Source organism: Tursiops truncatus, chromosome 3 (assembly GCF_011762595.2).
Source record: "Tursiops truncatus isolate mTurTru1 chromosome 3, mTurTru1.mat.Y, whole genome shotgun sequence".
Taxonomy (NCBI): Eukaryota; Metazoa; Chordata; class Mammalia; order Artiodactyla; family Delphinidae; genus Tursiops; species Tursiops truncatus.
Genome location: NC_047036.1, coordinates 104,139,842 through 104,158,438, shown reverse-complemented (window position 1 = coordinate 104,158,438; position 18,597 = coordinate 104,139,842). Strand labels below are relative to the sequence as shown.

The 18,597-nt window shown below is 38.9% G+C and overlaps 1 pseudogene; it reads right to left on the bottom strand.

Annotated features, from left to right (window-relative positions):
* Positions 1-15,554: 15,554 nt before the first annotated feature.
* Positions 15,555-15,965, bottom strand: LOC101328213 (large ribosomal subunit protein eL27-like; annotated as a pseudogene).
* Positions 15,966-18,597: the final 2,632 nt, after the last annotated feature.

Here is an 18,597-nt window from a genome sequence, read left to right as displayed (position 1 = left end):
ATTTCAAATAATATTATTGTCTACAAAAAACTCAGTCTACAGATTATTAAAATTAATAAGAAGATTTAGTAAGAATGTGGAATATAAGATCAATTTAGAAATTTAATTACATTTCTGCACAACATCAACAAAATCAAGTTAAAAATATATTTCCCAAAGCAACAAAGTTGTAAAGTATCTCGGAATAAATCTAACAAATGATGTGTAAGATCTTTGTGTAGAATAATCTAAGCTTTATCAAAGGATATCAAAGAAGACCTAAATAAATGGAGGCCACACCATGTGTAAGAATAGGTATATTTAACACAATAAAATGTCAAATTTCCTCAAATTGAGCAATAGATTTGATGCAATTTCAACTTTTAAAAAAAGTTTTTATGTGACAAGCCAAATTCTAAAATTTAAATGGTAGAGCAAAGGGTCAAAAGTAGACAATCAGGGCTTCCCAGGTGGCGCACTGGTTAAGAATCTGCCTGCTAATGCAGGGGACACGGGTTTGAACCCTGGCCCGGGAAGATCCCACATGCCGCGGAGCAACGAAGCCCGTGTGCCACAACTACTGAGTCCGTGCTCTACAGCCCGCGAGCTGCAGCTACTGAAGCCTGCAAGCCTAGAGCCTGTGCTCAGCAACAAGATAAACCACCACAGTGAGAATCCTGTGCACCACAACAAAGAGTAGCCCCTACTCTCGGCAACTAGAGAAAGCCCAAGCCCGTGTGCAGCAACGAAGACCCAATGCAGCCAAAAATAAATTAATTAATTAATTAATTTAAAAATTAAAAAAAAAGAGTAGACAATCACTTCTGAAGTGAGTAAGAAGTCTTGTCTCATCAGATAACAAAACTTTTATTATAAGGTGATAGTAATGAAGACAGTGATATATGACAGAGCTGGCATTGCAGATTAATGGGGAAAGGAAAGACTATTCAATAAATAATGTGGGAGAATTCTTTATCCATATAAAAGATTAGATGAGGACCTAATTCACACCAGAAACAAAAATAAATTCCAAATACAGAACGGACCCTAGTTTTAAAAGAAAACATACTTTTAGAAGAAAATACATAAGAACATTCTTATAACCTCAGAGTGGGGAAGGAATTCTTAAGTCACAGGAAGCGCAAATCATTAAGAAAACAAGATATCACCTCACACCAGTCAGAATGGCTATTAACAAAAAGACAACAAAGAACTAGTGTTGGTGAGGGTGTGGAGAAAAGGGAACCCTCTTGCACTGTTAGTGCGAATGTAAATTGGTACAGCCACTATGGAGAACACTATGGAGTTACTTAAATAACTTAAAAATAGAACTACCATATGATTCAGTATTTCCACTTTGGGGTATTTATACAAAGAAAACAAAAACACTAATTTGAAAAGATGTATGCACTACAATAGCAGCATTATTTACAATAGTCAAGATATGGAGGCAACCTAAACGTCCATCAACAGATAAATGGATAAAGAAGGTGTTTTATATATATATATATATATATATATATATATATATATATATATATATACAACATTAACATAAGATGTACAGAAAAACATAAATGAAGCTTTTGGCCAACCCTATATATATACACACACATACATATACACACACAAAATGGAATATTATCCATATACCATAAAAATATTGAAATTTTGTCATTTTTGACAACATGGATGGACCTGGAGGATATTATGCTTAGCGAAATAAGTCGAATAAATCAGAGAAAGACAAACACTGTGTGATTTCACCTATATGTAGAATCTAAAAAATAAACAAATGAACAAATATAACAAAACAGATACAGATGCACAGATACAGAGAACAAACTAGTGATTACCAGAGGGGAGAGTGGTAGAGGCAGGGGAAAAATAGGTGAAGGGAATTAAAAAGTACAAATTACTAGGTGTAAAATAAGTTACAAGGATATAATGTATAGCACAGGGAATATAGTCAATATTTTATAGTAACTTTGTATGGAGTACAATCTATAAAAATATCAAATTACTATGTTGTACACCTGAAAATAATATAATGCTGTAAGTCAACTATACTTCAATGAAAAATAAAAGTAAACAAACTGATAAATTGAAAGTAAGAACTCAGATATAATGGAGAGCATGAACAGACAAGTCATATGCTGGAATAAAACATTTGCAACACACGTAGCTAACCGAAGATCAGTATCTGGAGTATTTCAAAAACTATCTACAAATAAGGAAAAGATAGTACCCTCTCTCACCCCCTTTGCTTTCCCAAAGGTTCATAAATCCACGAGCAGGAATTTAACAGAAGAGGAAATGAGAATGACTAATAAACATGTTGAAAAGATGCTCCTTTTGTCTTAATAAGGGACATGCACATTGAAACCATTTACACTGAGATGCCATTTCATACATTCCAGTTTAGAAAGAATTAAAAAGTCAAACAATGGCAATGTTGAGGAAGCGGAATAATGCTGGTAATAGCGTAAATGACACAGAACTTTGGAACAGAGTTTGACATAATGAGTAAAGTTAATCATGTCCATATTATAGCCCCGCAGTTCCTCTCCTAGGTATATATATCTTAGAGACACTCTTGTACAAGCACACTGGAGACATGCGCAAGACTGCGCATTGCTTGAATGAGCAACAAACTAGAAATAACCTACAGAGAGGCCAGAATACCCTTCTAAAGGGAACGTCACATCATGATACTCCCCTACTCTAAACCCTTCAGTGATTTCCCACCAAGATTAGAACAGAATTCTAAACCCCTTCATCCTCTACTTGTCTCTCTGATTTCATCAGGTGCCACCCCGCTGAGGTTCCTCAGGACTCAGCTCACTCCCCTCTTCAGGGCGACTTGCTGCTTCCCGATCATGTCATGCTTGTGGCTCTTTTTTCATCCTTGAAGTCAGCCTAAATATCACGTCCTTGGAGAGTCCCTGACTTGCCACTCAATCTAAATTAGTTTTTCCCACCTTATTCTCCATATCTGCCCTGTAATTTTTTCCTATAAAAATATACATTAATATTTTGAATTATGTATGTATATATGCATTCATTCATAATTTTTTTGCCTGTCTTTGACATTAAACTAATAACCTCCATAAGCACAGGGACTACATCTATCTCACTTATGGTTATATTTGCTGTGCCTTCCACATAGCCTGGCATATAATAGTTATTCAACAAATCTATGTTGAATTGAATGGTTGAATAAAAAGACTGCATAAATTGTATCTGTGCCTATCTGAGTGGTTTGCTGATCTGAGGGTACATATGATTTGCTGTAGTTCATGGGAAGGATAATGGGATGCCACAACAGCCACATAAATTCTTAATGTTAAGGTAAAGGGAAGTGTTTATCTTTTTTTGTTGTTTTTTTTAAATTGAAGTATAGCTGATTTACAATGTTGTGTTAGTTTCAGGTGTACAGCAAAGTGAATCAGTTATATGTGTATGTATACATATGTATATATATATTCTTTTTCAGATTCTTTTCCCTTATAGGTTATTACAAGACACTGAGTGTAGTTCCCTGTGCTTATATAGTAGGCCCTTGTTGGTTTCTGTCTTTTTTTTTTTTCCTTTCTTTTTTTTTTTTCATGGGCTCTAGGTGTGCGGGCTTCCGTAGTTCTGGGTCGCAGGCTCCAGAGAGCAGGCTCGGCAGTTGTGGCGCACGGGCTTTGTTGCTCCGCGGCATGTGGGATCTTCCCAGACCAGGGCTCAAACCTGTGTCCCCTGCATTGGCAGGCAGATTCTTAACCACTGAGCCCCCAGGAAAGTCCTATGCATTTTAATTTGATTTTATTTTTCCTCGTTAGAGCTTGAGTTCCAAGAAGAGTTTGCATTACAGTCAATGTAAGAGGAGGATTAGGCAGACGAAGCAATTAAAGAAGCACTCGAAGTTCAGCAAAATATGGAAATAATGCAAAGTTTTACATTTTCAATCACTGGAATTGTACTCTTGCCCAAATGACCATAATGCAAGTTATGTAGATTTATTTTAATGATGGATGGAAAAATTAAGCCAACCTAAATAGATGTATTAAGCAATATTTTGCATAAATTCAGACTCTTGATCTCTAAAACTTCTTTTTAAAAATTATTGAATTTGTTTTCCTCACTTGACAGTCTGATGTGCGAATGCTATTAAATGAAGTGTGATATCGTTATTTTGTATTTAATTTTTAAAGGCTATAATTTTGAGCTTTTTTTGTGTAAATGATTTAAAATGATTAAAAAATAAATCAAATGATTGACTTTCTGGATATAATATGGAAAAGTGAAGTTCAGGTGTGGAGGCTATTCCTCTGCCTTGACTTAATTTACATGGAAGTTACATTAAAGTTTATATCAGACGGAAAGTAAATTTTAGGTGGTAAGCATGCTGTAAGGTACATAGAAGTAGAAATATAATGTTGTAAACATGAAACCGATGTAATGATATAGACCAATGTCACCTCCATTAAAAAAAGTTTACCCCAAAGTTGGATGAGGTATAATCTATAAAAATTTGAATCATTATGTTGTATATCTGAAACTAATATAATGTTGTAAATCAACTAAACCTCAATTTTAAAAGAGTTGTATAAGGAACTTTTTCTTGTAATTGATTCCACTTGCACTTGATTTCTACATTTTATAAGTTGCTAGAGAATTATTATGAGATAAAATGAAAAAGAGTAGATAAATGAATTTTCATTAAAAATATATAATTATCAGAGTGGTGTGCATGTAGATATTAATACTTACAGCTAAAGAAGATATGTTCTGAACCTAGTCAAAGCTGCTTTAAATCACTGTACAGTAAGTTGTTGTATCAGAGCATAGCCAGTACTATTTTAATATTTAATTTAGAAAGGTCCAAAGAAGAAAATTATTTTAATATTTTAATAATTACTGTTTTGACAATAATACAGTAATTTTGACACCAAAGTAAGGTTTTTGGTTTAACCATTTGGCTTCACTTCCTATGACCCTGAGAGTGGGTCAGGAATTGAGTAACTGCATAGCTGATCAGTTTTCTAGTACGTACTGAAAAGTACTGAAGAAGGCACTAACAATTATTGTCCCTTAATGGTGGTAAGAGTTCTATTTGCTCAGCAGATCATGTCCTTTGCTATGTACCCCCTTAAAATCCACCAGCCCAGGGGCCTGGGCTGTGCCTTCTCTTTCTACCTGGTAGAATCCTCCCTCCGGGGATGAGGAAGGGGCTCTCCAAGCAACACCTGTCGGGTGGCTGAGGCCATCACGGGGGCAGACGGGATGTACCCACCTGAGAAACACTGAGCCGGGGCTGTCAGGGATGCTGTTCCGGGCCTCCGCACCCACCTTGCTTGGGCTGCCTGGAAACTCAGACCGGAACACTGTGTCATCGGATGATGACAGCCTTTTCTTCACCATTGTGGACTTGTCAATCGCCAAGTCAAGAAATAAACTCAAGGACTCGTTTTTCAACCTCCCCAATAATGTGAAAATCTCTGCGTTTCAGCCTCTCTCAGTTCCTGCATTGCAGGAAGCTACTTCTTCACATGACTCCTAATCTAGCTGAGGCAATTTTTTTTTTTTGCAGTCAGTTAATGAGTAACATGTAAGTATGACAAGAGTGGTTTTCATCCTACCCATTTGCTCCGAAGGAGAAATAAACATGTTTGGCAAACTCAGCTTTCAGTTTACTAATAGGAACACCATATAACTCTGGATTTAGGTAGAAAAGTCTATGGAAAAGGAAAAACTTAAGACAACGAGATGCAGAGCCAGGCAGGATCTAAACATTAAAAGTAGGGGTGCTTTCTTTAACCCCCTGAGCCTGATCAACAGGGCAAGGAATGTGGATGTGCTTTATGCCTTTACCATACAGGAAATAACGAGCCCACATTTGGTAAGACACGTAGGAGCCTTAAGGCTGTGCTGCTTGGTCTTTGGGACCAGAAGAGTTCTGGAGTTCTTATGGAAGTGATATGTACAAAGTTCGGGGAGTCTCAACATTCAGGTTGTGTATTTTGCTGGTTATAGGAGGCTGAGCCCTCTACCAAAATGGTGATGACAACAAAGACAAACAAATAAAAAAATCACTAGGAGGCAAGGGCTCAGGCTCCATCCATTGCTTCTGCCTGTCTAACCACAGGTGATCCCAGCCCTGCTGAGCGTGGTATCAGCCATGTGTCTCTCACTAGATTAGAATGAAATCATATAGCAGAATATTCTATGTATTATCATTATTGTTATTTATAACCCTACTAAAAGCAGGAAGGAAAATAAATTTCCTATGTGATGATCTTCAGCTTCTTCAATCATTTAATGTTTATTCACAAGAAAAACATCGGTTTTTCACCAGTGTTACTAGTGGCAGGGAAGGATTTGGTCTGATGTAGCTGTGTTCTCTCTTCTCCTCCTTTTGTGATTAGTCAGTGACATTGGAGAACGACGGGCTTAAGTGAAGTACACAGATTCTGATAGTGGAAGAGAGCAAAGTTTCCTGGGAAATCAAACCTTTAGCCTTGCTCTTGTTAGCACTTTGCTCTAACCAGCTGATAACCAGCCAGGGGCAGGTTTGTATTGCTCCGTGTATAGTAGTGACTCAAAGCACACTTTTGAAATTAGATAAAGTGTATGTTTCAGTGGGATTTTACTGATGCCTAATAAGGTGATCAGTTTATCCCAGTTTGTCCAGGATATTCTTAATTTTAGCCCTGAATGCCCCACATTCTAGGAACCTCTTAGGGTTGAGCCAATCAAGGCAGGTGGTCACCCTGGTTCCAGGTGTTGTCTTGCTGCAGTTGTGATGGTGCATTGCACCCAGCCTCCCTCCTTATCCTTTTCTGATGGTGCAGTACATGTATTTTTCTTTTTCCCCTTATATTTCCCCTTATGTTCCCCTTTTTTGTTGTAATTATGCTGGAAAGATATTAGATAAGCTAAATTATACTAAAGTGTATTAATCGAACCCATTACAACCTAGAGATTATCATACCAAGTGAAGTCAGACAGAAGAAGACAAATATCATATGATATCACTTATATGTGGAATCTAAAAAAAATGATACAAATGAATTTATTTACAAAACAAAGAGACAGACATAGAAAACAAGCTTATGGTTACCAATGGGAAAAGGTGGGGGAAGGATAAATTTAGAATTTGAGATTAACAGATATACATTACTATATATAAAATAGGTAAGCAACCAGGACCTACTGTATAGCACAGGGAACTATATTCAATATCTTGTAATAACCTATAATGGAAGAGTATATCTATCTATCTATCATCTATCTATCTACAAAACTGAATCACTTTGCTGTATGCTTAAAACTAACACAACATTGTAAATCAGCTATACTTCAATCAAAAAAAAAATCAGACCCATCACCATACCTCATATAATAGCAACAACCTATAAGGTAGTTTCTGCTGCTTATAAACAAAAAAGTCTAATCAGTACAGATATTATAACTAATGAAACATGTTACTGTTTCCCAGGCAGGTTTAGATTTTAAGTGGGGGCAATGCTTAGCTCAGGAAAAAATGTCTCTGAAGGAGGAAATCCCAGGGTCAGCAGCCAATCTTTGGACATATTTTTCAATAGAGGAGCTTTCTTTTCAACAATATTTTATCAGTAAGGCTCCATGCTAGCTGCAGTGAGTGATACAAAAATATTTTAAGAAATAGGTCCTTGCTCCAAAAATGGAGCTAGGAAGATAAAATATATGGAATTGAAAAGTTAATTAACAGTAAAAGAGGGAAGGGCTTCCCTGGTGGCACAGTGGTTGAGAGGTCACCTGCCAATGCAGGGGACATGGGTTCGTGCCCTGGTCCGGGAGGATCCCGCATGCCGCGGAGCGGCTGGGCCCATGAGCCGTGGCCGCTGGGCCTGTGCATCCGGAGCCTGTGCTCCACAACGGGAGAGGCCACAACAGTGAGAGGCCTGCATACCGCAAAAAAAAAAAAAAGAGGGAAGAAGGCAGTCTAGGGGAGGTAGCTTCGAAGTAGTGGAAACAGTATTGACTGAGCTCTTATGTAAGATGTTGAGTTCATTCCTTATCATAAGAAATTGTGCCAGAGATGAGATTTGCTGAAACTCTAGAGCATGGGTCACAAACTCAAATGTCTTCAAGAGCCAGAAGGTAAGGAAAACCGTGAGGCGGGAGGGAGGCATAGAAGTCAGCAGAAAGTGCTAGAAAAAGAGGAACGCTCGTGCCTTCCCTAGAGCTTGCTCGTGCCTTTCCTAGAGCTTGTCAGTGTTAAACTACAGATACTGATGGGAGGGTCTGAAGGCAGGTGTGGCTTTTCCACTGAATTTCATTTCGTGATATGAGATGCCCATGAGCAATCTTTAAAAATTTGCTAGTAGTTAACATCTGGACTTTATGTTCAAACAGGAATAAGGTTATGATGGCACATGGCCACTAAAAGAAAATGTGACTGACTGATTGCTTTATTTAAATGGATGGCAGTTGACTGCTGTGCATCAGTCTACACTTGCAGGCACAGAGCTGCCATTGTTTGACCCCTTTGAGCGTTTAGATGTGGCCTCCGATCAAAGCACTTCGAGCCTTTGCCACAGCTTTCAGTTTTATGTGTGAAAATTAAAACAAAGACCAGGTGATCAAAGAGAAATAACTGGAGTAGGACATTTTTGTCAATATAGCTATAAAAGGAGCAGAGACACTGGCAAAAGAATGAATAATCTATGATAACAACCAGAATACAATGAAAACAAAGGTAGCAGAGACCTTTTATAGCCTTCCATGGAAAGGGAGATTAATAAGCAAGACCAAACAAGACAAAAACTGACAACTAGCAGGCAGCTTTAAGTAAGACCAGCAATGATGGAAACACCTCATTTTTCTTTTTTTTTTTCTTTCTTTTTTTTTTTTTTTTTTGCGGTACACGGGCCTCTCACTGTTATGGCCTCTCCCGTTGCGGAGCACAGGCTCCGGACACGCAGGCTCAGCAGCCATGGGATCCTCACGGACCGGGACACTAACCCGTGTCCCCAGCATCGGCAGGCGGACTCTCAACCACTCTCACCACCAGGGAAGCCCAACACCTCATTTTTCTGATGCTCTCCAATAAGTCACAGTGCTATGTCTTTATAAACAGAGACTGTAGAAGAGTCTGACATAGAGAAGAGAACAAGCAGTGTGGGCTCTCCCACATGGTGAGTTCAGTTAACATCTCTGGACTTTTTTCTCTTCTACTACGTGAAGAGATAGTAGGCTAGATCTGGCCTGCTGACATGTTCTGTTTGGCCTCTACCATGTTTTGTAAGTAGAAATTTCCTATACATTTCATAGAAAACATGGTTATCTGGCCTTGCCTGGAAAATCAGACCTGACAAGAGTATGGCAGTAGTTGGCTGGTACTAAGCTGTAGAGGTCCCTTGTGATGGGGCTGACCTCTGTAGTTTGCCTCAGTCTCCAGCCTTCCTCAGTGCCTCACTCTGCTTGCTTTGTTTCACTTACTCTCATAACCTGCATTTGAGTTTGAAAGCCCCAGCCTAGATGATGTTGAAAGTCTTCTCTAGTTCTAGTTTTCTCTCCTTAAACCTGGCTCATTAAAGTTTTCCTGTAAGATTTTTTTCTTTCTTCAATGAAACAAGGTCCATAGTTCCAAGGATTTCATCTTGTGCAATGATGGTAACCTTTGGTTATGAGGAATGGAATATTTCCTGCCATATCAGTAAACAAAGGATGTCACAGTCATCAGCGATTGCAGCCACCACCGATGGTGAGCTGGTGAGCCCTGAGGAAACTCAGGATGTGAAAACACTGGATACTGGCCCCAGATAGCTGAGGTGCATATCAGAGGAATGATTTCAGTGTGCCCAGACTCTAGCACCTTCCCATACACAGAAAAGTGCTAAATTCCTTAACTTGGGATATCTGGTTTTCTTTAATTTACAATAATCTTCTGATGTCCAGACTACCTGCCTTTTATTGCAAAACTTCTATATAACCTAGCTCCTCCCTTTGCCTCCTTGGAACAGTTCTCTCAGGATTACTTGAGGTGCTGCCTTCTGGGCTTGAAGTCCTAAAAATTGCTGCTGCATAAAACTTAACTCTCGACTTTTACGTTGCGCGTGTTTTTTTTTCCAGTCGACAGTTATTACATCCAACCATTCTGAAGTCCACAAATAAGGAACAAATATGCCTACTGGTGTCAGGCTAGATAGGAGATGGGGATTCATGCCTGTATATTCTCCTCCTCCTAGAGCTGTGGGAATTGGATTTTGAGGCACAAGACCAAACTGAAACTACCAGATAAACAGAGCTTGAAAACCAGCTTTCCAAGGAATGGAATATAAATTTCCATTTATAAATAAACTAGATTTCCTCTACAATTAAGTAACATAAATATTTGTGCTTTAAGATTTATCTGATGGATTATGCTTTGTTCAGGCTAGTATTAAAAAAATTAGTTTGTATACTCTACACACATACTGCTGCCATTTGAGCAAAGGAACATATGGCCTGGTGAAGTTACATGGAGATTCAGACTTCATCGTGGAATAGCCGTATATGGCAAACCAGTGTTGGGTGTAATGTGAATTTACCCACATTCCTGGAGTGGGCTGTGTAATGTTGTGGTTTAGGGTGTGGGTTTGGGGGTCAGGTTGCCTGGATCAGAAGGGTGGTTCCATTATTTCCTTGCTGTGTTACTTTGGAAAGGTACTTAACCTTTCCAAGCCTCCGTGAAAATGGTAATGAAAATAGCATCATTAAAAGACTATTGTGAGAACTTGATGATAATGTAAACTTCAAGCATGAAGCCTGTGCATAGCAAGCATTCAGAAAATGCTACTGATGAGGAGGAGGGAAGATTACAATTTGAGCTGGTCATATTTTCTCTAAAGCTGAGTGGATTATTATAATATAATTGAAAGATATGATTTCCTTTTCAGAATGTCACATCAGCTGTGTGTCTGCACGTGGCTTGTGGAAGACTTAACTCCAGCGGGAGAGTGTTGACATTGGTGCTAATGGCCCCACCAAGCAGCCTAGAATACTCCAGTCTAACTAATGGATGATGTCATATCTAAAGTCCCTTCCTCTTGCTTCAAGCTCCTTTATTCTGTGGTTTCTAAGATTGGAGAGGGGTTAGTTCCTCCCCTAAAGTTGTGAGCCCTTCTCTGAGAGGATATAGAGAGACTGACTGTGTTGCCCATGATGGAAAACTATTACTGTCTGCAGTAATAGTTTGGTCATTTTAAAGAAAGTAATAGTAATAGTTTGGTCATTTTAAAGAAAGTTTTGCTCCCAGAAAGATTAGAAAGTTGATTTTGCTGTTCCAGAAAGGTGATCTTGCTGTTCCAGTAAACATGGCCATATCAGACTTAAGGCAATCTTTCTTTTCATGCATTTGGTCTCTGTCATATTAGGGAAAGAAATTTGAAAACCCAAGTTCTCTGACTTGGAGCATCTGCCAACTTCCAGAGTGTAAACACTCCCACCATGGCTGATTTTAAGCTACCAATGTGATGCCACTGAACATGGCTTTAGGAAGAGGTGCTGACCACTAGCTCTTGTGAGCCAGTACAAGCTGACTCCCTCACTCCGCAGTAAACATTTAAATGTTTCAACTTCAGGGCATGGTAAATGTATGAATATGGCCCTAGAGTTACCATATTTAAAAAACTGTGTCCTTTGATTTAAATAGCATTATCATCTGACAAATTGCATAGGAGTTATAGTATATTCTGTCTTGTTTGATTTTACACAAATTGGTAATAATTTCCAGAGAAATATTTATGAACATCATACGATTTTTTAATGCCCCCATAAGGCATTTTTTGGTATTATTTTTAGTGTGGTTAAATAATGTGGTTGATGTGGTTCATAATGTTGTACCATAAGGTTTTTTTTTTTTTTTTTTTTTTTTTTTGCGGTACGCGGGCCTCTCACTGCTGTGGCCCCTCCCGTTGCGGAGCACAGGCTCCGGACGCGCAGGCTCAGCGGCCATGGCTCACGGGCCCAGCCGCTCCGCGGCATGTGGGATCCTCCCGGACCGGGGCACGAACCCGTGTCCCCTGCATCGGCAGGCGGACTCTCAACCACTGCGCCACCAGGGAAGCCCCTACCATAAGGTTTTAAAAACATACTTTTTTGGTTTATAAGACAAAATACACAAAATATAAGGAAGAAAATTTAAAAATCATCTGTAATCCTCAGTTCCCAGAGATAATCACAATGACCATTTCATCATCATCAAAATTATGTTTTACTCTAAAGGAATGTCAAATTGTTTGGTAATCCTGGAAATACATCCAACATTTACTAAACGGATTTTTATTATTTTTAAGGGGCCTTGCACTCAAAGTGAGGAACAGACAATCTTCTCAGTTCCCTCCCCACAGCTGGAGCACCAGGGGCCAGAGGAGTTGACATAGGGCCAGAAAAGACATGTTTGGAGAAGTCCATGAAACAGATTTGAGCAAGATTTGTTTGGGAGTAAACATAACACTGGCCAAAATGTTTCTGAGATTAGTCTAGAAACTAAATGGTAGATAATGAGATTCTGAAAGAAATAGGGACCTAAAGATATTTCATGTTATAGATATATCATTTGTGTTCAGAAGGGTCAGATGACCCACCCAAGGTCACGTGAATAATTAGTGGCAGAGCTGGGGCTGCCCTCCTGGCTCTCTCTTCACTCCTGGCCTGGTAATCTGGCTCCTGTTCCCACCGTGCGGCTCTGTAGAATTCCTCCTCCTGTCACTCACGGGAGAATGAAAACATATGAGGGAGTCTCAGCAACAGCCCATCTGTGTCTACTATTGTCTTTATACAGGACAAGAGAGGAGCACGATTACATAATCTACAGCCTTTCATTTCCACTGCTATTGTGTGAAGTAACAATTTTTCTTTTACTCTTAGGTATTACCTTTTTTAGGCTTTGTCATTAATCATAATATTTAAAAATGTCCCCAGTTCTCTGAATTTTAGGGATTTTCTCCCCATATTTTGCTATTGGATTCCAGGGCTAGTAAATATTTTATTTAAAAACACAGACTCTCCGTGTTTGAATTCTTATGATGCAACTTAATAGCTTCAGTTTTCTAATCTGTAAAATGGGAATAATAGTATTTGCCTAATAGGTTTGTTGGGAAAGTAAATTAGTTAATACTTGCAAAGACTTTGAATATTGTCTGGTACATAATAAGCACTCAGTAAGTTGCTATAATTATTACGAACATTTATAATTATTTTTACCAACATTTATAATAAAATCATAGGGCCTTATAAAAAGTAACTAATTATCTGTTTTTGAAGGTTTTAAAAACAGCCTCAGATACCATGTACGGAATGTAAAGTCCACCTGTTTAAAGTGTATAATTTAGTTTATTTACCGAGTTACACAACCACCACCATCATCTAATTTTAGAACATTTTCCACACTCCAAAAAGAAACCTTGTACCCATTAGCAGTTACTCTCCATCCCCCCACCGCCTCCTTCCTCTGCCCTCAGCAACAGCTAATCTATTAATGTAATTGCTCTATATGAGACATTTCATATCTCAGCTATAGAGAGGGAAAGTACCTATTCTGGGTATTTTATATAAATGGGATCATACTGTATGTGATCTTTTGTGGCTGGCTTCTTTCACGTAGCATGCTGACAGGTTTTGTCCACATTGTAGCGTGCGTCAGTAATTCATTCCATTTTATGGCCAAACGGTATTTCATTGTATGGCTATACCACATTGTATTTATCTATTCTTCAGGTGGAGGATATTTGGGTTGTTTCCACTTTTTGGCTTTATGAATAATGCTGCTATGGAAACTTGTGTACAAGTTTCGTGTGGCCATATATTTTCAATTACCTTGGTTGTACACCCAGGAGTAAAATTGCTATGTTTGACTGTTTGAATAACTACCAAACTGTTTTCCAAAGTGGCTGCACCATTTTAACAGTCCAACCAGCAATAGATGGGGGTTCCAATCCCTCCATATGCCTGACAACACTTACTATTTTTTTTTTTGATTATAAACATGCTAGTGGATTTGAAATGGTGTATCATTATCCTTTTGATTTGCATGTTCCTAATGACAAATGATTTTGAGCATTTTTTCTGTGCATTTATATCTCTTATTTGGAGAAGAATCTATTTAATCCTTTGCCCATTTTCAAGTTGGGTCATCTTTTTTATTATTGAGTTGTATCCTTCATATATTCCAGAAATGAGTTCTTTTTCCAAAATATGATTTGCAATACTTTCTCCCATTCTGTAGTTGTCTCTTCACTTTCTTGATGGTGTCCTTTGAAGCACAAAAGTTTTTAATTTTGATAACATCCAATTTATCAATCTTCTTTTATCATTTGTGCTTTTGGTGTCATACTTAAGAAATAATTGCCTAACCCAAGGTCTTCTAAGAGTTTCTTCTAAGAGTCTTAGCATTTACATTAGTGTAAGGTCGTTGATCCACTTTGAGTTAATTCATTTTTTTAAGTTAATTAATTAATTAGTCTGCATTGGGTCTTAGTTGCGGCATGCGGGATCTTTGTTGTGGCATGTGGGCTCTTCGTTGTGGCGCATGGGCTTCACTCTAGTTGTGGCATGTGGGCTCCAGAGCACTCGGGCTCCGTAGTTGTGGTGCGCGGGCTTAGTTGCCCTGCGGCACGTGGGATCTTCGTTCCCCGACCAGGGATCAAACCTGCATCCCATGCATTGGAAGGCAGATTCTTAACCACTGGACCACCAGGGAAGTCCCTGAGTTAATTCTTGAGTGTATTATGAGGTAGTGGTCCAACTTCATTCTTTTGCATGTTGTCCTAGCACTTAACTCTTTTGCCAGTTTTCCTAACACTATTGTTGAAAATGAATTGACCATAAATGTTAGGGTTTATTTCTGGCTAACTATTTAACAATATTATTAGAAGCTTATTCACAATTGGTTAATTTGATCACCACTGTTTCTTTTGAAGACATGTGTTTTTATATTTTTCACATAGTCTACATAAGTCCAGGGCCAGGATATTTGGTATTTTCCCTTTATCCTTCTTGGTAACCCTTAAATCATGTTTTTTAGGTGGTTGTTTATTTCACCTGTTTGTAACAGTGGTATAACAAAGAATATTAATAATGATGATTCTCTACAAAATCTTCAGGCATTTAGAAGAGCATGAACTACTATCTCTTAAATACCGGCAAAGAGAAAGAGATTCATTTACTAATATGTTTCTATTTACTGTTGATTACTTCTCTTCAATTTAGCATTCATCTTGTAATTTTTTAAAAAATAGTGACGAATAGTGAGGCTGGGCCGAATTTACAACAGCTGACTGTGATGGTACCGTCTGTGATAGTTTAGTATTAAAAATTTATTTCATGGTATCTTTTAAGATGTGAGTCAGGATATAAGCATGCAATTTATGGAAGAAGAAATGTTCATGGCTAATAAACAAGTGAAAATATTCTCTACTAGTTATAAAAAAATGCAGACGATGACCCAATTGGGAAACAAATTGACAGAGTTTTTTATAAAGATCACCACATTTGTGATGATGGTTGGTAGGCTTTTTGTTTTGTTTTGTTTTGGTATTTTTAATAACTGAAACAAGACAGACCTAAAACTGCAGCTTCTGGAAGAACCATTTGTTCTTGCCGGTCTCGTATCTCTCCTTGAACTTGACCTTGGCTTCTCACTGGGCCTTGTGTTTGAGAGCAGGGTCTCTGAAGACATCCTTGTTGACAACAATTTTGTCCAAGGGGATATCCACAGACTACCTTGTGGGCACGAGGTGATTATAACTATAAACTTTCATAAAAGACTAGATCTTTGACCCCTTGGTGATGTTCATCTTGTTCATGGCAGCTGTCACTTTGCAGGGATAGCAGTCTATTCCAGCCACCAGAGCATGGCTCTAGGGTCGGTCTGAGGTACCATCATCAGTGTTCTTCACAATGACTTCTTTGCGTCTGGAGTAGCATCCAGCCAGGATCAGAACCACATTCTTGGGTTTCATGAACTTGCCCATTTCAGCAGCACCACTTGGGACTACAGCCGGTGGTAGGCTTCTTAACATGCATGTGTGCAATGCTGGAAATGATTCCATAAAGGAGTTCTCACCCTCATTTTGCAGAGGAGGACGCTGAGGCTCAGCAAGTTTCATGAAGCCATCTCATGTCTCACAGCTTGTACGTCACCAAGCTGAGACTCAAACCTAGGTATAGCTACTGACCAACCCCTCCATAGCCACAGGGAGACTTTAGCCCAGACTGGTTAGAAGTCATGGTGAGATTTCTGGTCAACCAGAGTTTGCATTCTGCCTTATGCACCTGTGAAAACTCTGCAGAGTAAGGTGTGGTTTGGTGATTGGGCTGGGCCATCATGGGGGCTGAAGAAACAGACTGTTTTTCTGAGAAACTGTGTTCCAGTGGTTCTTATTAGGTTTTCAGGGAGGGAGGGTAAAGAGTGGAAGCGAACTTATTTGTTGTGTAATTTCTATATACCAAGCACTTTATATATAGAAACTTATTTAATCTTCCTCTAATGCTGGAAAACAGGTAATTTCTCACCATTTTGGAGATAAGGAAACCAACCTGAAGAGAAACAGTTTCTTTTCCTAGCTTACACCTTCAGTTAAACAGCAGCAGAGCTGAAATTTAAATGCAAGCGTATAGAATCCAAAGCCATATGTCTTTTCACTATTATACACATTCTCTGCTAAAGGAGAATAGAACACATGGTTCCTAGTCTCTTCAACCTACTTACATATTATATTATGTTTTCTGCATGACTCATACAGTGTTTGCTTTCACGGTATCTGTGTGTACCTACCGCGATGCCTTCAAAAGTCATTCTGGAGAACTTTTATTTATTGCCCCACGTCTGAGCTGAGCCTGAGCACCTTCCCATAAAAGAATGTTTTGCAGATACGATTCTTTGAGGGATGCTTAAGCAATTGTAGTTGGAATTGTAAAGGAATTTTCAAAAAATTCAATACCTCTCCATATACATGGTGCGCTGCTAGTAGCTTTACAAACTTTAAACTAGAAAACACAGTAAAAGCCAAAAAACCAAAAGCCTAATCTACAGTGTCTGTTTACAAGGAAGTCAAAGAAGGTAACCTAAAACCTAACCTATCTTTCTAGATTAAAAGGAACTTAAAACCAAAATTTGGGGCTTCCCTGGTGGCGCAGTGGTTGAGAGTCCTCCTGCCGATGCAGGGGACACGGGTTCGTGCTCCGATCCGGGAAGATCCCACATGCCACGGAGCGGCTGGGCCCGTGAGCCATGGCCGCTGAGCCTGCGTGTCTGGAGCCTGTGCTCCGCAACGGGAGAGGCCACAACAGTGAGAGGCCTGCGTACCACACACACAAAAAAAAAGAAACTGCCCGCAATGGGCAACCACAGATCTCCATGTGGAGCCTTTCTGTCCTTGACACACCCAAAAGACATTTTACATAGCAAAGAGGCAACACTCTACTCTCAACTACCTTTTCCAGGTCTGGGACCTGTCACTTACAGTTCTAGGTCTGGATCCATGGGCTTCACTGCTTTCCCCTGGAGCCTACTCTCCTAGGGCATGCGTTGTGCTCGGAATGTCTGCCGGGTGCTCCTCTTTGCTGGCAGGGCCTGTTGTCTTTTCCACATCTTCCAGAGGCCAGCTGATCTTCAAGAAGCTCTGAGGAGTGCCAGGAAGGAACTTTGAGTTTACTCCTGATCTGGTCAATAACAACCCTTTCAGCCAAGTGGCCTGTTCTTCCCTCACAAGTGCTGTATCAGAAGGTTTCGCTTTCAGAGTACGGTCAGAGGGACGGGTCAGCCACACCTGAAACCTATATGTGAAGGTGAGCAATTGACCACAGAGACATTCTATAGGACTGCTAAGGTAATAACTTCTCACCTCAGGAGCTTCATCTTATCTTGAGGCTGCTGTGGGGTTACTTTCATTGACCCCTTATTCACGGTGATCTATGTCTTACTACAATCCTGATGTCCTTCCTCACTTTAGAAGACAGTGAGTATCTGCTACCTCAGAGGTTCCACCCTAATTCTCCCTAAATGGTCCTCAGTTTACGTCCAAAAGTTCACGACTGTACATTATTTAAATTAAACATGCCAAATATAACAACTTTCATATTCATTTGGATTAAACATACCCAACACAACAAATTGGATATTATCAAAATATTGATAAAATATCAATATTTTATCGCCCATGTCTCATCTGTGCTTTCTATAATCAGAATATACTTTTTTTAAAGAACATGTTTTATACTGTATTCATCATAGGAGTTGATCTTTTTTATTCTTCCTTCTTTTTAGCTGTTCCACCATGACACTAATGCAAACACTGAAGTTGCTCATTAACCAGGAGAATAATAAAATGACATGAACATTTTTTTTTACTCTATTTCAAACAAAAGTCTAATTGGCTGAACTCAAATGTAAATATTTTTAAATATTTAATTCATTTTAATCTAAGACCATTGCAAAACAAACTGTATGTGGGGAGAAGATTTATTTGTATAGGAAATACTAAGATGAAGATTTACATAGAGAAGAAAGACTGCAATTTGCTTGAGTTCAAGACTAGATACTAGAACTAGAGACTTCTGTGCATGAGATTATTAAAAATGCACATAACTTTTATTCTCTATCCT